The following is a 25,070-nucleotide window of genomic DNA, read 5'->3' as shown; positions in this document are numbered from 1 at the left end:
TTTGCACTGTCAACAATAGCCAAATATAGAAGGAGCTCAAGTGTCCATCATATGATGAATGGATAAAGATGAATGGATACTGGGCAATCAAAGAGAATGAAATCTTGCCATTTGCAACAATGTAGATGGAACTAGAGTGTATTATGCTAAACGAAATAAGGCAGTCAGAGAAAGACAAATATATTATTTCACACATGTGGAATTTGAGAAACTCAACTGATGAACGTGGGGGAAGGAAAGGAAAAATAAGATAAAAACAGAGAGGGAGGCAAACCATAAGAGACTCTTAAAGACAGAGAACAAACTAAAGGTTGCTGGAGGGAGGGTGGGGGGATTGGCTACATGGGTGATGGGCATTAAGGACGGCACTTGTTGGGTTGAGCACCGGGTGCTACATATAAGTGATGAATCACTGGGTTCTACTCCAGAAGCCAAAAGTACTCCGTATGTAGGCTAACTTGAATTTAAATAAGTAAATTAAGAAAAAAAAAAGACTGATTGATTATATTTCAATGTATTCCCATCTGATATTTTTATTTTCTAAAATTATGTGTCCATTCCATGTAATTGCTTGGTTACTACCTTTTTCTTGACTGGGTTGCCAAAAGCTATAGATTCTCTTGCCAAAAGCAGCGTATAAAAGAGTCTTATAAAGAGTCAACCTACATGGATTATTTTCATTTTTAAGCTCAAAACACCCAGGACAAGCAGGTGAGGAAAAAAATGAGCATGTCCAATCCATTTAGAGTCTTTATATTGATTCAAAGCCCATCAGCAAACCATTCTGGAAGTTTCAATTTCCGTGGGGCATTTGTTATTCCAATAAAATGACAATGAATGATGAAACAAAAACTTAGTGAATTGGGCAAGGTGTATTATGTCCATCGAACTTGAGAATGAGTTTTTATTAACTAGGGCAGGTAGAATTATAGTCTTTCACATCCATTCATAATGATTTAGAGTAGCATGTCAATCCACTTTACACTAAGGCATAGCTTATACTCCGTTTCAAGGAATAATTCAATGCTTCACTTTATTAGTTATGCTATTGTGAAAGAAAAAATAATATGAATGAGTACAAAAGTCCCTGCCAATGTAAAGAGCTAGAATAAAATGAAGAGATACATCTATGATGCTTATGTTTTATATTCTTTCAAGTCCATAGATCCAGCGTTCTTTGCCAAGACATTCATAATTGAATCCTAAGAAATGCAATAGAATGATATGTGTTATGGCAACCTTTGATGCTAATGAAGGAACTGGCAGTCATATAAAATCAGACGGGTCACGGGAAACGCAGGCACAAGAAAGAAAACATTGGCTAGCACCTTGATATTTCTTCTCTTCCTCTACGAAAATGACAGGTATGGAAAGATTTTTTTCAAAATCCTCATTTTCATTAAAAAGTTGTAGAGGCAGACTTTGAAACTATACCTAAAAGGCGTTGCCTTCTTTTTTGCAATGACAGTAAAGGCGATTCACTCATGTTAGTCTTGACACTCCCTGAGAAAAAATTCACCTGCACCTAAGTGCTAGAAAGATCTCTAACCAAAAACACTTGAGGAGGATAAAAGAAAAGACTTCATTACTCATATTCATCATTAACTTGTTGAATAAGCTTCAACTGAGGACCTTCTATATGTCAGGCACTGTGCTAGGTGCTGGTCGCAGGGTGAGAAGCAAAATAGATAGGATCCATTTTTTGGAATGGAGAAGAAAGTCTGTTGCGTGTAACAGACCTTGGATGAATAATCACACCAATTCCATATTGCTGGAGGTTGTGATTGATGCTAAGAGAAAGGAGAGTTTAGTTTAGATTGCTCCATCAAATATGGCTTCTTTAAGAAGTAACAATGAATTGGGATCTGAAAGGTTCACCCCGTGCTGCTTTTTCATTAGGCAGAAAGTTACTGGAAGCAAACTGTATTTCAGTCTCAAGCGTAGCAGATACAAAGCCGCTTATAGTGCTAGAGTTGAATGCGTTGTATGATGAGTTGTATTAGAAAGTCATAGTTTAAAACAAAAAAAATCTATTTTAAATGTTTCTCGGGGCACCTGGGTGGCTCAGTCACTTAAGTGTCCAACATCAGCTCAGGTCACGATCTCGTGGTATGTGAGTTTGAATGCCGCATCGGGCTCTGTGCTGACAGCTCGGAGGCTGGAGCCTGCCTTGGAATCTGTGTCTCCTTCTCTGTCTGCCGCACTCCCGCTCATGCTCAGTCTCTGTCTTTCATTCAAAAATAAAACATTAAAATTTTTAAATACATAAGTAAATATTCTGAAAGAAAACTTGAGGACATTAAACTGTGCCACATTAACATTCACTGTATTATGAACAATGTCAAGATCCCATGGAATGTCACGTAGGGTTCTAGTGCTTCATAAATAACAATTCTTTCAGTGGACACCTTTCATTTTGGGCCACACACGTTTTAGAGCTGCCACCTAGTGACTACCACAGCAACTACAAGCAACAAAGGTCATTTATATTGGTGGGCACTGTGGTGGTTTTGACACAGAATTAAATGCTCTTACCCTCATGCAACGGTCTCTGTGAGTACGTAATGAATTCTGGCGTTTGTTTCTTTATATGAAAAGCATATTTATGTGCATATGGCAAAGACACTAATGTCAAAAGGAGAAAATAAGTTACTATTAAAAGTAACAGATAATTCATTTCAAATGTTATCCCAGTTTTGATAGATCAATTTTGCAGATGGTGAAAGTTACAAATGAGTTTCTTAAAAAGGAAACAAAAGCCGCTGTCTTTCCCAATGTGATAAAAAAAAGGGGGGAGGGGATGTTTTGAATGTGGTAGGTTAAAGTAATTTTTATGACATAGAAGAAAATAGAAGATAACATCATTTATTGCATACAGTAAGAATAAATACTTTTTGTGAAACATTGTGTGTGTGTGTGTTCTGAGTTTCACACTACAGTCTATTTCAGTGTTGTCAGTGATAGTAAAAAATTTTTGAAACTTTAAAGCTTTTCGTGATGCTGGGTTAGTATGACAGGAAAATTCTAAGAATGATCCCAATGACCCTAACCTTGCACAGTCCTCTGTCCTGTAGGTATGACTGTGGCATGTAAATATGAGATATTACTCCCATGTTTTTGTTGCTTCATGTGGCAAAAGAGATTACCCCGGCAGAGCTAACCTCATCCCATTAGCGGTTTACAAGTTAGGAAACTTTCAGGGCCCTTGGGTGGCTCAGTTGGTTAAGCGTCTGACTCTCCATCTCGGTTCAGGTCACGATCTCACAGTTTCATGAGATTGAGCCCTACAGCGGGCTCTGCACTGACAGGTGAAGATCCTGCTTGGGACTCTCTGTGTCTCCCTCTCTCTCTGCCCCCTCTCCCTGCCCTTGTTCTTTGTCTTTGTCTCAAAATAAATAAATAAACTTGCAAAAAGATTTTGGAAACAGGACATTTTCTTTGGCTTGTAAGAGGAGGAGGTGTCAGAGGGAATCGAAGCATAAAGGATTCTAAACACAGTTGCTGAGTTTGATGGTGGAGGCAGCCATGTGAAAAGCAAAATGTGGGCTACATCTAGGAGCAGAAAGCAGCCCCCAGCTGGCAGCCAGTAAGAAAATAGGGACATCAGTCCTTCAACCATAAGGAACTGGGTCCCAACAACAACCTAAAAGACCATGAAAACAGATTCCAGAGCCAATACCTAAGCCCTGGGCCCAGCAGACACACTGACATCAGCTTTTTGAGACCTTAAATAGAGAGCCCAAGTGAGGACCCGGGACTTCTGATGTACAGAACTGTGAGCTAATCGATGTGTGTTGTTATAAGCCACAGTTCTTGGTGATTTGTTACCCAGCAGTAGAAAACGAATACAGTCAGTCAGTGCAGTTAATATGAGGTATATGAAAACTCCTGAATTACTATAGTGGCAGAGATGTGAGCAAAGAAGGATCAATGTGTGGGGAGTAGGAATGACTGAAATTTCAGGAAACAAAACAGTGAAGGATGATGGCGTGAACACCTCAGGAAAGTGGCTTACATGAGCACAGCGGTGAGGAGCCGACCTTCAGGGCGTAGTGGTGAAGGCTTGTTCTCTTTGTGAAGTAAAACCATCCCTTTCTTGGAGCGCCTGGGTGGCTCATTCGGTTGAGCATCTGACTTTGGCTCAGGCCATGATCTCGTGGTTTGTGGATTTGAGCCCCGCATCAGACTCTATGCTGACAGCTCAGAGCCTGCTTCAAATCTTCTGTCCCCCTCTCTCTCTGCCTCTTCCTCACTTGCACATGCTCTCTCTCTCTCCAAAATAAACGTTAAAAGAAACCAGTTTCTTCCCTATCAGAGAAAACGGATTCACACCCATTTTAAATGCTTACATCTTAATTTACTGAATTTACTTTTTCTTGTAGTCTTCTAGATAGAAATGGGAGAAGTAGGCTCAATATTTCCTTTTTTTTTTTAACTTTTTAAAATGTTTATTTAATTTTGAAACAGAGACAGAGAATGAGTGGGGGCCAGGCAGAGAGAGAGGGAGACACAGAAACAGAAACAGGCCCCAGGCTCCTAGCTGTTAGCACAGAGCCCGACGCGGGGCTTGAAGTCATGAACTGTGAGATCAGGACCTGAGCCAAAGTCAGACGCTTAACTAACTGAGCCCCTCAATATTTCCTAAAGATATGTCCCGATGAATAAAGAAGTTTGGAAACAAATTAGAAGCTGCACATGGCCACATCCATCTTAATAGAAAAGCTTTATTGAATTTGAACAAGCCTGAATAAGAATTGAATGAAATCTATGCCAAAAAAGCAGAAGACACTTTATTTGGATTGATAACAGACTAATAAATCAAGTGACTGAGCCAGTACACTGTTAGATTTGTGGCACAAAAGAAAATGGAAACTTTGGAGAGCTCAATATACAGAATCAGGTAAAACACTGCTGCTTTCACAGGAAGCAGACGTGAACTTGATCCTGTACGGCACACATTGATATTCCTTGGAGATTTTGGATAACAAATATAACCCACTTAAGGAAAGGTTTTCAGCAACTCAAACTCAGAGCTGTCAGATCATGAAAAGAAAATTTCTGAATAGGCTGTAATTGTTATTGAAACACTGAGGCAATTAAAATCTTCAATGTGAGGAAAGCGAAAAAGATGATGGCTTCCCCGGAGAACGCCATAAAACTTTAAATATCTCCAGTGCTCCAAACTGCTCAAAGAACTAGCAGATTATTAACTTTTTAAATCCTTTCCCTGCTGGCAAACCTCATAGAGAACCGCTAATAAGCAACTACTAGGGACAAGGCCTTATTTTCTTCACTGTAAGGTTTATGTTATAAGAGAGCAAATGCTCTTATAATACTCAAAGGAGATTGGACAAAGATGAAGAAGTATTGTCAACATTATACAGTTGCATCAGTAATCATCAACTCCTTTTCCTCTTGTGTTGTAAATCTTTTAACGGCATCCAAAGTGACGAAAGTAAACCCATTTCAAATGGCACTGAAGATTAGTGAAAAAAAAAATCAAAACCCATTACCCATGTACTTTCATTCATTTGTATTTGCTCCTATAACCTATTTATTTGCATTTGCTCCTGTAATTTTCATTCATTCCACTTGCTCCTGTAACTCCTATTACTGTCCCTCTCTGTGGACTTGCTTGGTTGAAGAAAAACATGGTTTCCATAGTTTTTAATATTATTTTCCACACCCAAATGCTAGAAGTAAATGCCATGTTTAATTTGGTGATTTTTACTAGCATGCTTAAGACTTCTAAGACTCCCTCCTCCCACCCTTAAGAAAAACTTCCCTTTTTTTTCTACAAATACTTAGGCTTCTCAGTAAATCTGAAACATCATTTTTAGTACGTGCTGTTGATTAGATACAGATTTTATTTCCAAGTAGAGATGAAAAGTATAAAGGTTAAGTGGATACAGGTATAGCCCAGAATTCACTATAATGAAAGGGATCATGATGTGTGACTTGACTGACTATTGTCGTTAGTAAAAGGTACCAGTAAATCAAATTTCATCTCAACCTCTTGAGAACAGGTACATTTTCGGTTTCTGTAGTGTGGCTTAGGGCGTGGTCTTACTTAAAGCTGGGGAGGGGAGGGACTAATGCCCGTAGAAACCTAAGACTGTACAGAGCATGCTCCTTTATATGACTTTGAAGAACTGACTCGTATATTGAAAGCATGCTGCTTGAAGAAAACTATTTCATTAGTGTCCCTCATTTGTTTCCTAGTGTGCATATGTGATTCCTGCTGCTAATGAAAAGAGGAAATTTTGCTAAATCAAATCTCAAGATATAATTAAATGGGAAGTGTGACATTAAGCTTCAGTACAACTCATCATTTATATTATTGTGATGCATTTACATGGCACTTCATATGTTCAAAATAAATGACCTCAGGGGCACCTGGGTGGCTCAGTCGGTTAAGTGTCCAACTTCGGCTCAGGTCATGACTTCGCAGTTTGTGGGATCGAGCCCCTTGTCAGGCTCTGTGCTGACAGCTAACTCAGAGCCTGGGGCCTGCAGCCACTTTGGATTCTGTGTCTCCCTCGTTCTCTGACCCTCCCTTGCTCACACTGTCTCTCTCTCTTTTTCAAAAATAAATAAAACACAAAACAAAACAAAATAAATGACCTCATATTAACTCTCCTATTGGGTTTGGGGAGTCAGAGTGAGCACATAACTCTATTGTTCAATTAACCAAGTGAAAAGCTCACAAAATCTCATAGGAATTATTTGTTTACTGCAGCTGTTATTTGCAGAGCACTGCTAGTTCACAGCTAGTGTTTACTACTGAATGGGAAAAGATTTAAATTAATGTTTATAATCCTGCTATTAAAAATTCATAGCTCTTCAAAATATTTCAGTGACTAAAGATCATGGCACCAGGAGTTATAATAACACAATATTTTAAAATGACTTCTTTGTGTTTTTTACCGTGAACTCATGGAGGTCGAGGGAAACAAACATGATGAGAATTGCAGGTGACTTTGAGGAAAAGCAGATATTCGGCATAGGAAAGTCAAGGAACTTTCTTTCTGTTGTTTCTTGTCCCCACTCACACACAAACGAACATTTTTTGTTGTACATTTTCTAAGTTTATTCATTTATTTTGAGAGACAGAGAGCACGAGAAGGGCAGAGAGGGGAGGAGGGAGAGAAAATCCCAAACAGACCCTACACTGTGGGTGCAGAGCACAATGTGGGGCACGAACTCACAAACCGTGAGATCATGAACTGAGCTGAAACCAAGAGTCAGATGCTTGACAGACTAAGCCACCTAGGTGCATTCCAAACTTTTAGTTTGTCAAATTATAACCAAGTATTTTTTAATGTTTTTATTTTATTTTTGAGAGCAAGAGACGGAGTGAGGGCAGGGAAGGGGCAGAGAGAAAGGGAGACACAGAATCAGAAGCAGGCTCCAGGCTCCGAGCTATAGCACAGAGCCTGACATGGGGCTTGAACCCATGAACTGTGTGATCACGACCTGAGCCAAAGTAGGATGCTTACCTGACTAAGCCACCAAGGCGCCCCATACTATAACTGAATATTTTGATGTACTTCTCCGAATTCCTTCCGGCACCTGCACACTGATTAAAGCCAGGCTGGCACTAACAAGAGACGGAACTTGGGGCTACAATGAATGGAAATTCACTGGCCTTGCTGGCTACTGTTTTTCTTTATCACTCACAGACACCCAAAACAGCTATTTTCTTCAAGGAGGAGGATCAGGCAAGTCTAACAGAGATGTTTTATATAATCCACCGAAGTTACCTTGAATATGGGAGAGTTGCAGATCTCTAGATTAGGTAACAATTTCTCTTCTTGTACATTTATTTTGTGGGTATCCTTTGAGTGTCGTGATTGCCCTTCCTTCTCTAAATATCTCCTACACTCCAGCTGAAACACTAAGGGTATGGGTTGGTAGTTTTCAAATGGGAGTTATTTTTGCCCCTCAGGAGACATTTGTTAAAGTCTAGAATAATTTTCAATTCTTGTAAGTGAAGAATGTTGCTACTGGCATTTCCTGGATAAAGGCTAAGAATGCTATAAAACACCCAACACCCTGTGCTGCATACGACAAGCCACCGAGAACAAAGAATTATTTGCCCTAAAATGTCAATAGTGTTGAAGTTAGGAAATTCTGATTTAGTTATACCTGGCCAGTGGCTTAATCTTCCCTTTTTTTATTTACTTATCTATTTTTTAAGTTTTATTCATTCTCAGAGAGAGTGCGTGTGCATGCACGTGTGCATGCGTGCACGCGCGCGCGCGCACACACACACACACACACACACACACATACGAGTGAGGGAGGAACAGAGAAAGAGGAAAAGAGAAAATCCCAAGCAGGTTCCGTGCCATTAACGCAGAGCCGGACTCAGGGCTCGATCTCACAAAATGCAAGACCATGACCTGAGCTGAAATCAAGAGTTGGATACTTAACCCACTGAGCCACTGAGGTGCCACCAGAAGTCTGCTGTTTTAATAATAACTTTCGTTTATTTGTATTTTGCTTTGTGTGATATGCTTTACATTTTACCCTCACAAAGAACTCTTCGAGATTGCTATTGTATTTGTTTTAAGATGAAGAAATTGAGGCTCAGAGAGGTTACAAGTCTTACCTAAGGACACACGGACAGTAATTGACAGAGAAAGGAATCAAATTGACATCACAGTGTGCATCAGGTTCTCATTGTCTCTGTATACTTCCTGTATTCCTCTTGAGGCTCTCATACTTTGTTAGGACTTTTTATCTACCTTTTTCTATTCCTCTATCTAAGCTGACAAAAATAAAACACAAAAGCATGATTTTTCCCCCTTATTTAGTATATATACCAAAGAATTTGTATTCTTGGTTTTAATGTAGAAGTTGAGGGAATATTATATTATTTATTATTTATTTAACTTAAACATTTTTTTATTTAAAAAATTTTTTTAATGTTTCTATTTTTGAGAGAGAGAGAGAGACAGCATGAGCAGGGGAGGGTCAGAGAGAGAGGGAGACACAGAATCTGAAGCAGGCTCCAGGCCCTGAGCTAGCTGTCAGCACAGAGTTTGACATGGGGCTCAAACCCACAAACCATGAGCCAAAGCAGGGCACTTAACCAACTGAGTCACTCAGGTGCCCCTAACTTAAAACAAATTTAAAAAAAATTGTCGAGTAAGTTTTCTGTAAGTCATTGATTGGCTTTCAAAAAAAAAAAACAAGTTGTATATTTTGCAATGGGAATATGGGCTAACAATGTTTGGTTTGCTAATTAAGTTTTCAAATGGATCCTCTGTGCAGCATTTCTGCTGATGATCTTTTGTTACAACACTTCTTCTTATAACTCCAATATTATTTAGCACATAGAAAGCTATTTTAACATTAAAAGAAAAGTTTCCCAGGACATATAATATATGAAAGTACCCCATATAGTAACACGTGAAAAAAAGCAGAGGCAATAAGTTTAAAGATTATAATGATGCCCGAACCACACACTTGTAGTTAATTAACTGTATATCCATAGAAAAGACCTTACATTAAAATTTTAAATCTCTTAACTCGGCATGACAAAGTAAACCTACTTACTTTCTGAAAAGAAAAAAGCTAAGCATGTTTATCCCCTCTGGAAATGTTCATAAGAACTGACATTTTTTATCAAGCTGAATATGGAACTCACTAATTGTTTTATAATTAGAGAGTGAATTACTTGAAGTCTTATAATGAAATGAGTAGGTGGACATAACTATTTCTAAAATGTTCTACTTTCTTCTTGGCTAAAAAGCGATAGAGTTCAGGGGCACCTGCATGGCTCAGTTGGTTAAACATCCAACTTCGGCTCAGGTCATGATCTCACCGCTCCTGGGTTTGAGCCCTGCGTCGGGCTGTACACTGACAGCTCAGAGCCTGAAACCTGCTTCGGATTCTGGGTCTCCCTCTCTCTCTGCCCTGCTCCCACGCACACTCTATCTCTGTCTCAAAAATGAATAAATGTTTAAAAAATTTAAAAAAAGATAGTGTTCAGGAATGGTAGCTGAGGAATACTAAAATTATAATCTTGAAATAAAATATATAACCTATAACCAAAATTTTATAGAGGAGTGAAATGTTTTTTTCCTGAAATTATGTCATACTCAAAGTAAATACCTCTAAAGTATAAAAAATTATAATTTATGATATTTTAATTCATTTCCTGTTATGCATTAGTAGACTTCACATTATTCTATCTCAAGAGATGAAGGCTCACGTATAAGTGAAAGTACATATAATGGATATCTCAATCCAAACCTCCAGTGGATATTTATTCAAAATATGGACTCATCCCAAAATTCCATAGGGCTATCGATTTAAATCAACTTGAACATAGCTAGTGTAATAGTCAAAGAATACAGTGTGAACATATAGTAAATGAGATGCAGCAAATTGCAGCAGAGAAAAAAAACCTGTTATACTGTAAAAGCACTCATCAGGATTACATTTGTAAAATCTGTTGGGGATTATAAACTCTAACTCCAAGTAGGACTAATTAAAATCTTCAATTCCATCCTATGGATCTTTACATTTGGATCAAATTGCTGTCACTTTTCCTTTGTTCTATTTGATCTGGAAAAAATGCTTTTAGGCTTCCCACTGCTACTCACTCCCAGTCCATTCTGCTTATAATAAAAGCACCAATAACAACTGTAATTTTGCATTTTTATAAATCTTCTTTCAAAGTGTATTAATAACGGCAGTTGTGTCTCTAGACTGAATATCCTTAATTAGGCAAACACACTGGCTCTGAACTTACACACAGAGAGCGCAGTATGTTATTGTGCAGTTAGAAAAGGAACTGACTAGGCCCAGAATCTTTAGAAAATCTCAACAGAGCTTCGTTTATTTGCAAAGGTATCTGTATAAACGTGGACCGTGGTGCCTGGGTGCCTCAGTCGGTTAAGCATGCAACTTAGGCTCAGGTCATGATCTCATGGTTTGTGAGTTTGAGCCCCGTGTAGGGCTCTGTGATGACAGCTAACAGCTTGGACCCTGGAGCCTGTTCTGGATTCTGTGTCTCCCTCTCTCTCTGCCCCTCCCCTGCTCACGCTCTCTCTTTCTCTCTGGGTGTCTCAAAAATAAACATTAAAAAAATTTTAAACATGGATCAACATTCACTTAATGGAAAACTTTTATCCAAGTGGTCATTTCAAATTCTTCTGCCAGGGTGACCAACTGAACCGGTTTACTCAAGTTGTTCCTGGTTTTAACACTGGGCGTCCCGTGTCTTGGGAAATGCTTTAGTCCAGGGGAAGCCACTCAGTCTAGGGCAAACGGGGACAGATGGTCACCTTATGAAGACCCCTGCTCATGCCTTCTCTTGAATGTTATGTTCAGTACATTCTTTTTGGTTCTATTCATTATCTCTAAGAGCAAACATCTATATTTTAAAAAATTTTTTAATGTTTATTTATTTTTGAGAGAGAGATCCACACAGAGTGTGAGTGGGGAAGGGTCAGAGAGAGAGAGAGGGAGACACAGAATCCAAAGCAGGCTTCAGACTCTGAGCTGTCAGCACAGAGCCTGACGTGGGGCTCGAACCCACTAACTGTGAGACCAAGACCTGAGCTGAAGTTGGCTGCTTAACCGACTGAGCCCCCCAGGTGCTCTAGCAAACATCTATATTGCTGGGAACAATCATTGCCAGTCAATTCTTCTTCCAAGAGCAAATGTTCAGTAGAGCAATCTGGAAATGTATACTGGTATTTTCTTTTGCTTTCTGCTATACTAAGAGAGATGCACATGAGGCCAAACACCAGCCCAGATTAAATTAAAAAGAAAAATCGCAGTGTAGTTATCTTAATTAATTTTCTTTTATAAAATAGCAATTGTTCACTTCTTTTTTAAAAAATTTTTTTGAGTGTTTATTTATTTGTGAGAGAGAGAGAGAGACAGAGCATGAGCAGGGGAGGAGTAGAGAGAAAAGGAAGCACAGAATCTGAAGTAGGCTCCAGGCTCTAATCTGTCAGCACAGAGCCCAACACAGGACTTGAACTTACAAACCATGAGGTCAGAGCTGAGCTGAAGTCAGAGGCTCAACCAACTGAGCCACCCAGGTGCCCTGGAATTGTTCACTGATTTAACACTTCCTGGTTAACCTAAACGTCCTAAACTCATGAAGAACCTTTTCACCAAAGAGATTCTAAACAATTTAACTCCTCTTTGATGATCATTCCCATCAGCTAATTAGAGAGGCTCAGGAAGTCAATGAAGAGATTGTTTAATTGACAGCACAAAGACCCTCCAAACATTAATGGATCATTCCCGGGCCTTATGCCCAGACCCCTACCACCCCATATAGTCGTAATTAGTTTACATCCACAGTCTTCCAGGTCCTTCTGTCCAGCTAACTGCTAACTAATGAATTTGTCCATTCACCCGCAGCTCCATGGATCTCTACTCTCAGCAGGAAAAGGGATCAGAAAGCAAGGCATCAGGCTCAGAGCCCTGTTTTCTTTCCCAAGCTGACATTCTGGGATCCTGGACCATTACTTCTGCAGAATATTGGACTCAGCTTGCTCCCATCCGATTCTCCTATTACCAAATCACCAAAAATCCAATTTGCTCCTATCAATGCCTCAGATTCTTTAACTCTACCTGCTTTTTCCAGTCTGAAGACATTTGTACAGATTGGGACTATATATGTCTTTGGTCCTTAGGGTTCGACTTTGATTTCTTCGTTCTCAAACACTTAAAAAGCTCTTGACCTCTGGCACCATAGGGGAAGTAAAGTTCTGATTTGCCACTTCTGTCCAAGACTTTCTCTTCCAGCTTCCTACTTGTCTAATTAGACCATATCACTGCTTGTAGAATCGGCACTGGAATCCTGAATTTAAAAAAAATGTTTATTTATTTTTGAGAGAGAGAGAGACAGAGAGAGATGAGCATGAGCATGGAGGGGCAGAGAGAGGGAGATACAGAATCCAGAGCAGGCTCCAGGCTCTGAGCTGTCAGTATAGAGCCCAACTCGGAGCCCAGCCTCACAAGCCCTGAGATCATGACCTGAGTGGAATTCGAACGCTCAACCGACTGAGCCACCTAGGAGCCCCGGGAATCCCAAATTTCTTAATTTCTCGTTCATTTCTTCTTACATAAAAGGGAAAAATACTGAAAAGTTGGTAGTCACTTCTCCTGAAGGATTTATTTTGTGTGAAAATAAAGATAATAATTTAGGAGAAATGTAATATTTCTCTTTTAGGGCAGATTTAGAGTGTTCCCTTAACAGCAAAATAAAGACTCAACATGATTTTGTTGATGTATTTTTCTCTCCTAAGGTTTCAAGAATTCTAAGCTAGCAGTGATTATATCATAATATATATTGATGTTATTTTTCTTCTCGCAAGCAGTAGCCATCTGAGAGAAACATATCTTATGTTTAATTGTACCATTATATTTGGAAGTAATTTGTTTTGAACATGCAAAAATACCAAATATAATTGATCAAGTGAATCCAAACCGTGTCTCTGGCAATCAGTATAGATATTTTACATTGAATTCCTTAGGACAGAACCTGGCATATACTTAGAATTCAGTACATGTCTGTTTGATGAAGAAAGTATAGTTGAGGTTTTGTCTAGAATCTATACAGAATTAAGGAGGCATGTAAGAGAGAGAAAACTATAAAAGAGAAAGACATTTCAAATAATTGTCTGAAAACTTGCCTTTCCAAAGACAGAGAGGAAACAAAAAAGCAAAGGGTTATATGAGAAGCAGTAAGCTTTGGCTTTATACAAAAGTCTTTTCTAAATTTCATTTCTCGTTAGTATGCGACAAAGCAAAATAAGCCCAATTTCAATGTTGAGGAGATTGTATCACCACTATTGTTTTGTCATTTCTAATGTGTAGCATCAGGCATCGGCTAGTGTGATTTCTAGGTTACCACAGTCCTATGTGTAAGAATGAAGAGCATATGTTCATTTCCAGCTCACACACACTTGTTTGCCATTGATATCCACAACTTAGGAGAAACTACTAAGGAAAAATTTCCCAAGGGAACCATGGAGAGAGGTGTTCTAATATTTCTTTTAAACAACATTTTCTTTCTCACTGTGTGACTTTGTTCTACAAAGTACTTGGTCACTTTTAACTTCAATTTCCTCTTCTGTTTTGTGGAGTTAATGATAGTGTCCAGCTCATAGAGTTGTTATGAGAATGGGGAATGAGAGAAATTGAGACTATTATTGTTACTAATATGATTGTGAAGATAAGATAAAAAATAGTGATTCCCATTGAAGGGAATCCCATTGAATACCTGTTGAATTAGTCAACACTTCTCCTAGTGTCAATGGAGGTCAGTCTAGGGTGTAAGCCATACGTTTTTCTTAACACAATACACTTATTAAATCATTCTTAACATGTTTTCTAATATTGTGTTAAAGCATTAATGTTTTCATTCCAGGGAATGAATTAGTAGGCATGTTTAGTGTTTTTAATCTGTATTGACTGAGTTCTATTTTTATCATGTTCATCTCAAGCTAACCATGAAATAAATATACAAGAGAGTGCCTGCTCTATTTTCCCAGAATCAATGATTGACTATTTAGTTGCTAATTTACTCAGTATGGAGTAAAGGAATCTTTGATGATTCGTCCATTGTTATTTGTGAGTTATTTCTTCTACTGTAGCTTTTTAGTTAAAGTTCTTTCATTGTGTTCTATTTTTTACTGAGCTTTTTTTTTGGGGGGGTGGGTGGATGAGGGTTAGATCCGAAGAAAATAATACAGAAAAACATCTTGAACGTATTTAAGCAGATGGAGAACAGGCAATCAAAATCGTGTAGTGCTAATTTTAGTTTCTTTTCAGTACATTCAGGAGGGGAAAAGAAAACAAGGAAAGGAAAGCTATCATGTATCAAATACCAGGCACTCTGCTAGGATCTTCCACGTGTTAAGATATTTAATTCTTGCCCTCAATCTGTAGAGGAGGAGACCGCTGGGTTGCTAATTGGAAGTTCGCACCCAGATCTTCTTCTGCATCTCACCAAAATCAAGTATCATGATCGTATTTAGGGCGCTGAGGAGAATGAAGATGCTTTTCTGGGGCAACACGTGCTATGATGTGTTGACCAAAATAATTCCTCACCCAGGAAACAGACTTTTCAAAATAGTGACAGACACCACAGATGGCTTTAGTTGGGAATTACGCAGAAAGTTGCAACGTCTCTGTTCCTATTATTTGAATTAAAAAAAAAATGAAGTGTGTCTCCAGAGCTGTCAAAATGATACCTTTTATAAGTACTGAACTTTTTTAAAAATGAGAGATGAGTTATCTTATAAATGACAGGAAACGTTCCCAGAAATAACTGCAAACTTAGTTTTACTTAAAAAAATTGCTGTATTACAAACCAAACTTAATCTGCCATTTTGTATTTCTATTCAAATGATTAAGTTACTGACTAATATCAAAACTAGTGCTGCAGTACAATTATAATAAATAAGAGTTTATGGTCTAATGCCTTGTATTTTTAAAATATTTATTTTTGAGAAAGAGAGAGAGACAGAGAGCAAGCAAGGGAGGAGCAGAGAAAGAGGGGGACAGAGGATCTGAAGCCAGCTCTGCAGTGACAACAGAGAGCCCAAGGTGGGACTTGAACTCATGAGATCATGACCTGAGCCAAAGTCAGATGCTTAACTTACTGAACCACCCAGGCACCCCTAATGCGTTGTATCTTTAATACATTTAATGTATCGATATATTACATATCCTATGCTTGTGTCCATTTGAGGGAAATGATGCTGTCATTGCAGTCACACAGATATGGCCATTGGGAACCCCACAGGCATGCAAGTGTTCCCAGTTTTTTTCCCCTTTATCCACAAGGCCCTGGCCAGCCAGACTATATTAACAAATTCTATTGAGCCTGATCTATCAAACAAGAAGCCTATTTATTTACTAATTTAAAGTGAGAAAATGGGAACCTCAGGCTGGCTCAGTCAGTAGAGCATGCAAGTCTTGATCTCAGGGGTGTGAGTTTGAGTCCCATGTAGGGTATACAGATTAGTTAAATTAAATCTTAAATTTCTAGTAGTGCAATTGCTGGATCATAGGGTAGCTACCCAAAGGATACAACAATGTTGATTCCAAGAGGCATATGTACCTTGTGTTTATAGCTGTGCTACCAACAATAGCCAAATTATGGAAAGAGTCCAGCTGTCCATCAACTCGTGAATGCATTAAGAAGATGTGGTATATAGATACAGTGAAATACTACTCCGTGATCAAAAAGAATGAAATCTTGCCATTTGCAACAAGGTGGATGGAACTAGAGTGTATTATGCTAAGCACAATAAGTCAGAGAAAGACACACATCACATGATTTCACTCATGTGGAATTTGAGAAGCTCAACAGATGAAAATAGGGTAAGGGAGGGGAAAATAAGACAAAAACAGAGAGGGAAGCAGGCCACAAGAAACTCTTAAACACAGAGAACAAAATGAGGGTGGCTGGAGGTGGGTGTGGGTCGAGGGTTGGGTTAAACGGGTGACGGGCATTACGGAGAGCCCTTTTTGGGATGAGCACTGTGAGAGATAAATCATTGGTTTCTATCTAGTCCTGAAGGCAAGACTACACTGTATGTTAACTAACTTGAATATAAATAAAATTTAAAAAATGTACCTTCCAGCACCTGTAAATAAAATAAAAAATAAAATAAAATATTAAAAAATATATAAAAATAAATAATGTAAGAAAATGTACTCCTATCTCCTTATTTCAAGGAACTGAGTTCATGTCGTTCTGGTGACATGGTATTATCCTTAAAGTGAACTTTCTCTCCGGATTATGTAAACCCTTCTTGGACCACACTCAGACCCTAGAGGATAAATCTTTATGACAAAGCACTATTGGGTAATGTAAAACATTGGCCACTGAAAATCTTGTTCTTTAAAAACTAAGGTAGGTTTTCAGAATACTGTATTTCATCTGTATTTTTGGCTTGATCTCTTCTGATACATACCAAGTTACTACTCTAGATGACATTTCCCAAAAGTAAGTTTTAAACCCTTACTGGAAGAAAATAAATAACTGGGGAAAATGAGAAGAATCATCATCTTAATCCACCAAATCTCTTCTGAACCATCCTCAGCATCATAGAGTCAATGCTATAAGTTCCAATAGGGCTGCAGTTTTCAAACTGTTTCAGTCACTGACTTTACATAAAAATTTTATTTATACTACGGAAGGTTTCAGCTGTATGAGATGCATCAAATATGAAAATGCAATAATTAAAAATGTTTCCCCCTCTCCTTTCAAAAAGAAAACAAAATGAAAATCATGAGGATTTTAATTTCACTCCTTTTGGTCTGACCTGAAACATTACATTATAAAAGTACTATTATTTTTATTCAAGCTAAAAGTATATATAATAAAATTGCACAATGTATACTTATTTATTTTACAGTTATGGTCCTTGACATGTGTCATGATTCTGTTTTTATCATCTTTATTCTCAATATTAATATTAATGAAAAATGTAAATATACTGGATGTAAGTCATAGGAGTTAATTTTTCTTTCCCTTCTACTTTTGCCTACTCTACTTTCCAAATTAAATAAAATATTTTAAATTGTGAACACTTTTTTAAAAATAGCGTTTTAAAATAATTCAAAAGACGTTAATTAGAAATAACAGCCCCGCCCTTTCCCCATTAGACCTATGGCCTTCACACTTCAGCCTCAACGGAAGATGAATATTCTAGCAGTAAATCATCACGAGTTGCCACTGGAAGTACCTTTTCAGAGGACGAGTACAAACTTAGTGGTTTCTGACGGGAGGCAAACTAGTTCCAAAATTCATCTGTGCTCCGTAGCATCAAAGTGCCTACATTCCTTTTAGTCTCATTCTATTTACTCATGGAAGAAGGTCTCTGTGGAATATGGAACTCATGGAGAATTATTTCGGGAACATGCTGTGAAATACAGTAGCTAAAAATTCTTCTTTATGCTAAAGGCTTCTCATACCCTAATATAGCTAAATGTTTTAGATAAAATTATTTTCATGAAAGATGTGTTTTAATCATATCAGAGGATAGGAAAATATTTTAATTACTTGGTGAATGCTAACAGAGAAGGGCAGTCCTGAGAGTTTACCAGAATGACCTTAATTTATAGGGCTGGTTTTGAAGAGATTTGTTTTGTGTCAACTGCCTTTTATTGAAAGCCTGATATGGTTAAACTTCATTGCCTCGCGCATTAACATTTTTAATTGCAAATAAGTAGGGGCTAGGTAGAAAGACATAATCAGATCCTGTTTTCTGCTTCTGTAAAATAAAACAATTGGGCTAGTTTCCTTCTTGTTCTAAAGTCTTAAGAATCTAGGATCATCTACTGTCATAACCTGTATCAAATAAATGTGTGGCTTCTGACAGGCAATGCAGGAATTGACAGCCCCCCTGGTAGGGAGTTCCTGTAAGTTCAATTTTATTTGTTTTAAGCAAAGAATTCAACCCTGAAAGCTGTATCAGCACATGTAAACACTCATAGTAATACTGAAAATGTCAGTTCCAGTAGTAGGTTAGCGCTTCGTTGATGAATTCAGAATTCATACGATCTGTCTAATGAAATGTCACAAATTCAAAGACGTAGTTTGATTGAACGAGACCCCATGGTATTCACGGTTAGCGGAGAAAGAGCTATGCTGAACTGATCTCATGAATACTGAACGTAATAAACTACCACAGTACCAGTGAAGATGTGAAACAAGACTACTCTATTAACATCTTGCTGATAAGCTGTATAGTTGAGAAAATTGTCTTTGTAGGATGAGAACATTTAATTAGTCCAGGGCATTTAGAAACTACTAATAAAAATTTTAATTCATTTTATTTTGTTTTTAATGTTTTTTATTTATTTTTTGCGAGACCGAGAGAGACAGTGCGAGCAGGGGAGGATCAGAGAGAGAGAGGAGACACAGAATCCAAAGCAGGCTCCAAGCTCTGAGCTGTCAGCAAAGAGCCTGATGCGGGGCTCAAACCCACAAACCATGAGATCATAACCTGAGCCGAAGCTGAACGCTTGTCAGACTGAGCCACCCAGGTACCCCTAATTTATTTTTTTTAATTTAATTATTTATTTTGAGAGGGAGAGAAAACTTGAGCAGGGGAAGAGAGGAGAGAGAGGCAGACAGAGAGAGAGATAGAATCCCAGGCTGACTTCATGCTGCCAGCATAAAGCCCAATACAGGGCTCAAACTCTCGAACCCACAGATCATGACCTGAGCCAAAATCAAAAGTTGGACGCATACCTCAGGCACTCCTAGAAACTATTAATAAAAATTTAAATATGTCAATCTTATAGCTGTTAACTAGTTCACTCTTACATTACTATTGATACAAATTCATGGTATTTATAGCATAAATGATATCAATTAGTAAAACAATGATTTAAAAAACATGAATATAGCTTTTAGAAAAAAAATACCCATCCAGTTTTAAGTTACTAAAATGTTTTGATTGCAGTACATAAATTCCATTCTTCTTCTTGTTTTCTTTTCCAGTGTCTCAAACTACATCTCATTGTTGTTGAAAGATTTTAGTTTTGAGGTTTTTTTTTTAAGTTTTACAGTAGTGGGGTGCCTGGCTGGCTCAGTAGGTGAAGCGCCTGACGCTTGATATTGGGGTTGGGAGTTCAAGTCCCATGTTGGGCACAGAGTTTGGGTCTTTTTGTAAAGAATAAAGGGTCTGATTTCATTAGGTACAAAATAACATATCAACTTAAAAAAAGAAGTAGACTTTTTTGATTTAAAAAGAGCTATTTTACATTAAACTTTGTAAACTTTGTAAACAGCAAATTTATTTATATCATGATTATTTTTAAGAAGGTATCTTGTTTTTAGTCCTTTTCTTATGAAGGTATATTTTTAAAGTACCCTAGTGAGGAGAAATACAAATTTGATTTTATGAAAAATCTTCAATACTTTATATGCCAAAAATGCTTTTGCACTTCGTGTGTACTAGTATTTAAAAAAATATTCACATGAAAGTAAAAATTATCTGTTTTTCTCTAGAAACATATCTTCTCCTTCCAAGAAATCACCCAGAGGACTTGAGTTATTATGGATAAAAGTAACAGTTTTAAATAATAAAAGTAAATGTTTACAAATTTCAAAACTGTGAAATAAGAGGTGTTTTTGATTATTATACATGTGGCTTTGGAGAAAAAAATGAAAGAACATTCTAAAGCCTACTTTTTCTTTATAAAGCATATTTAATTTTAGTATATGAAAGTTTTTTTTAATAAGTATAATTTTTGGACTTTTGTTCACCTACATTTAACACTTGGCCAAAAGTTCTTAGAGCAATATCTTAAGACCAGTGGATAATTTTATCTGACTGCATTCTGCAGTCTTCAGCAAGCAAACCATTTTATAAAATGAGAGAAGCAGTCATGATGCAAAGTATCTTAGAATACTTCAGTGAAATTCTAGGATAAAACTGCAAAAATACTAAATTGGTGAATAGTTGACAGTAACCAAGTAGCCTATTTAGTCTGCTTATATATACTATCTTAATTTTTAATTTTTTTTATTTTTTAAAGAGTGAATGAGAGCAGGGTAAAAGGGCAGAGGGAGAGAGAAAGAATCTTAAGCAGGCTCCATGCTCGGTGTGGAACCAGACACAGGGCTTGATCCCACAACACCAGGATCATGACCTGAGCTGAAATCAAGAGGCTGATGCTCAACCTACTCAGCCACCCAGGCACCCCTGCTACATACTATCTTAAAGAGTTTTGTATAAAGCTTCTTGCTTTTGTCCTAAAAATATAAATTACATTAATTCAATATATTCATTGCTGCCAAGGGTCATTTTTGGGGGGGGAAGGGAATTCACCTTAGCAATTGGATCAATTTGTAAAGTGGATATTGTTATCTCAAAAAATAACTCTCATAACATTTTTTTTTACTGTAAGAAAATGTGAAATTCTCAAAAGTCGGGCGTTCTGAATACAGTGATTCTTTGATTCTTTTACTAGGTCACCATTGTCTCAGATTCTTAAGGCCTATTCTTCTTGGCCACTGTACAAGTTTGATGGAGGGACGGTAATTTCCCCTCGCCCCCCATCAATATTTCAGTCAAAGTTCAGGTTATATTTACCAGGAGTAAAAGATTTAAGGTGCAAATACGACATGCAGGGACATTTTGTGGATGAAAGCATTGGTTTTGTATGGCTAAATGATATCCTAACATAGATGAACAGCCCTCAGGATAAAATTCTCTCTGTCCTAAATCTGTTTCAGTCATCATTTGAATTTCAACAGGTGTTATAAATATAAGCACAGAGAGAACTTTCATCTTTTGGTATGTAACAACCATTGATGGATTACAGATAGTTGAAAACTCAACCCCGGTTTCAAACACCAAAGGTTTCAAGGTGTTTGCAAAATGACAGGAAGTTGTGACTTCTGTGTGGTACTTGGTCTATTTATCTTACAGCCACAATTAAAACCTTATATGATGATTTACACCAGCAAGATAAGGAGCTGGTTCTGCTAGCCTGTGTCGTGTTTTCCAATTTGGCCGGCAGAGGAGCTTGCACTTACATTTAAGTAGTGTCAAATTAATGGAAGCCTTTGAACAAACTAAGGACAAATGGCTCCTTTTCCATTTTTTTAACATTTTTTTATTATTGAGAGAGAAAGACAGAGCTCAAGCAGGGGAGGGGAAGAGAGAGGAGGAGACACAGAATCCAAAGCAGGCTCCAGACTCTGAGCTGTCAGCACAGAGCCCAACATGGGGCTCGAACCGACGAACCGTGAGATCATGACCTGAGCTGAAGTCAGACGTTTAACCGACTGAGCCACCCAGGCGCCCCCAAATGGCTCCTTTTCAAATTGTTCTTTGCAATTGACTGCTCCTCTTGGTTTGTTTATTTATTTATTTATTTATCACTTTATGAAGCTTCCTACTTTTATTTTAAACAAAAAAGAAGTCATGTTCATGTAAGGGTTAGTTGTCTCATGTCTAGGCCAAAAGCTTATTATTCTTTTTTTCACGTTTCCAATTTTTATTTAATTCGTGCAGTATTAGCTTCGGGAATAGAATTTACTGATTCATCACTTTTATTTAACACCCAGTGCTCTGTTCCACTTCTTTAAAAAAAAATAAGCTCAAAGAGAAGTCTATTATAACTAGGTATATAAACTAAGTATATAAATAGGATGAAGCCTATTCAAGAGGTATTTTATAGGGTTTCAGAGCCTTGAGGAAAAGGTAGTGGGAGGGTGTGAAGGAACCAAGAGTTAGGAGAGAGACAGATAGATCTTATCTCCATGTGAATTGTAGATTTCTAGTTTTTTTTTCTGGGTAGGCAAAAAAGAAAAGGTTTATTTCAATGAAGATGTCAGCAGCCCTTACTATAAAATATAATAAGCAGCAGAAAGTTAATGAATATTCTTTTAAGAGAATGAAAAATAAATCTTATTTGTAAAGCACCCTCATTTCTCTGAACTTTGAAATTCTGAATATAAATAAAAATATTTTTAAAAAAAGAAAAAAATGAAATTCTAAAAAAAGCAACATATTATACAATATAAAAAGCATATTTACATATGGAACTGTCATCTAGAAATTTCAATATAAATGTGTTACCACCCACTAATTATAGATACTAAGTAGTCCAGTTTTAGAAAAGATTCAGTTTCTACTTAAAATGGTACTGCTGACTTTTAAAATTCATCACAAAGTTATTGAGAGAAAAATGGCAAATTTCAATCTACACTAGTTCAGCCTCAATTGCAGAGTTTTAAAGTTACTCATTTATCTTTCTTTCATTAATGCTTCTAACATAGGTGTCTTCCTGGTTCTACATATTCATTTCTTGTTCTGTTGGTGCCTGGGTGGCTCAGCTGATTACGTGTCCAACTTTCGATTTAAGCTCAGGTCATGATCTCATGGTTCCTTAAGTTCAAGGCCAGGGTGGGGCTCTGCACTGTGTCAGGGCAGAGCCTGTTTGGAATTTTCTCTCCTTTTTTTCTCTGACCTTACCCCACTCATGCGCTCACTCTCTCTCAAAATAATCTTAAAGAACTTTTCTGTAATGCTAATGTGCTTTCAGATTGCCAAGGATTGGCCCGCCTTATATGTAGCAAAAGATGGTCAATGTAACGACTGCACAAGAAGTATGGAATGAGAAAAAGGAGGGAATAAGCAAGCCCACGTCTACAAAAGGGACTCAATTTGTACACGTTCACATAATCCTTTCGCAAAGAGGGTAATGGCAAGTTCCCAATTTGTAGTTTAGCAGATGTGTTTACCCAATATTTTATATTTCTGCCTTTTTCAACTTTGAATTATTTTTCTTTAGAAAACTCTTGTGGAGGTCTAAGAAGCTATCTTTTTGTGGGTGAAATTAAGCCATTCTAATTGTCAGATTTCTTATGCAGCAAGAATATTTGATTAGTTTTGCTCATAGCTTCTTCTAAGTAGTTACATAATACAAATGAAACCTCTTAAGGCTAACATTTTCAAAGTGATGTGTGGGTAGCTGAGAAACTAAATCTGGGTAGGAGAGGGGAAAATTCCCTTATCTTTTGAAATGTTGTCACTGAGATTCAAAAGTAGGATGTTCCTCAAATCTATGGTACTTTCTGGCTTGCAAGACACTTTCACATTGATCTTCTCAATTGAACCTCGGAAGATGAGATCACTAGAGTTTGGTACAGGAGGGAAAACAGCACAGTAATTGGCATCTTTCTTATTCAGTAATTGGTACCGAGTGTCTGTTCATTCCCCAGAATGGGCTGACCGCTAATCTCTAACCTCCTTGCAATACAAAGCTTGGTTTTCTGTCTCCTGTTCTCATCCTCACTACCAAATCAACACCAGCATTTTGTGATTTTACCTATTCCTTTTTTTTTTTTTACCAGTTCATGTTAAGAACATGGAAGTAAGAATACATGTGGGAATGGAGACAGGACTTGAAGAGGGTTAGCTTGATCCTTTAATTTTTTATGTATATTTAGTTTTGAGAGAGAGAGAGAGAGAGAGAGAGAGAGAGAGAGAGAGAGAGAGAGAGAATCTGCAGCAAGCTCCAGGCTCTGAGATGTCAGCAGACAGAGCCTGACACGGTTCTCAAACCCACGAACCATGAGATCAAGACCTGAGCTTAACGCTCAACTGACTGAGCCACCCGTGTGCCGCAGGGTTATCTTGATCCTTTAAAGTCAAGTCTGTTTTGCATTAGCTTGTGTGTGTGCGTGTACACCCAAATACACAGTCTGTCTTCACACGCACATACTGTTTGATCAACCTTTCATGTTTTCTATATGTTTAGAAGAAGAATTCCATGCATAATCTATTCACAGGGCCTATTTACCTTGATTTATGCTGGGGTCCAAAAATAATTCAAAGTATACAAGAAAGGACAGGGCAGTGGCAGCGTTTCTGATTCAAAAGCTTGTTGTAAACCAGCAGTGTTTCAAGGCAGTACTGAATTTCTGTACGTGTCATAGGAACTCAAGAAAACAGAAACAAAGACTGTTTTAGGACACTTCTTCTTTTAGCCATGGGCTACAAAACCATTTGGATGATTTGACAAGCCATAAAAAAGAAAGGTTGTGATATGGGAAATAGACATAGTAACATTTTCATTTTTTTCTAATCTCAGATACACAGGATTAAGCTCACTTAATGTTTTGCTTAAGAAGGCATGGTATAGTTACAAAAAGTTTAGCTTGCTTGGAATTATCTTTTTTTATCCCTTATTGACAAATGCTCAAGATAATTTACCCTCCGTAAAGTCATTCCAGCTTATTATTAATGAGGGAGTACCTTCTGAGCTCTTCAATTTTTAAAATCTCCAAGTCTGATGGTGTTTTAAAATACAGGGCCCTATTTTATCGTTAAGAATATGATGACTGAAAAAAAGCATTTAAGAAATTGTTTTAATGCTTATTGGATTTTGAGAGAGAGACAGAGAGAGACAGAGAGACAGAGCAAGAGTGGGGAAGGGGCAGAGAGAGGAAGACACGGAAATTTAAGGAGGCTCCAGGCTCTGAGCTGTCAGCACAGACTCTGATGAGGGCCTCCAACTGATGAACTGTGAGATGATGACCTGAGCCAAAGTCA

This window comes from Suricata suricatta, chromosome X (genome assembly GCF_006229205.1).
Source record: "Suricata suricatta isolate VVHF042 chromosome X, meerkat_22Aug2017_6uvM2_HiC, whole genome shotgun sequence".
In the NCBI taxonomy this organism is placed as follows: Eukaryota; Metazoa; Chordata; class Mammalia; order Carnivora; family Herpestidae; genus Suricata; species Suricata suricatta.
Note: the sequence above shows the minus strand (reverse complement) of the source record.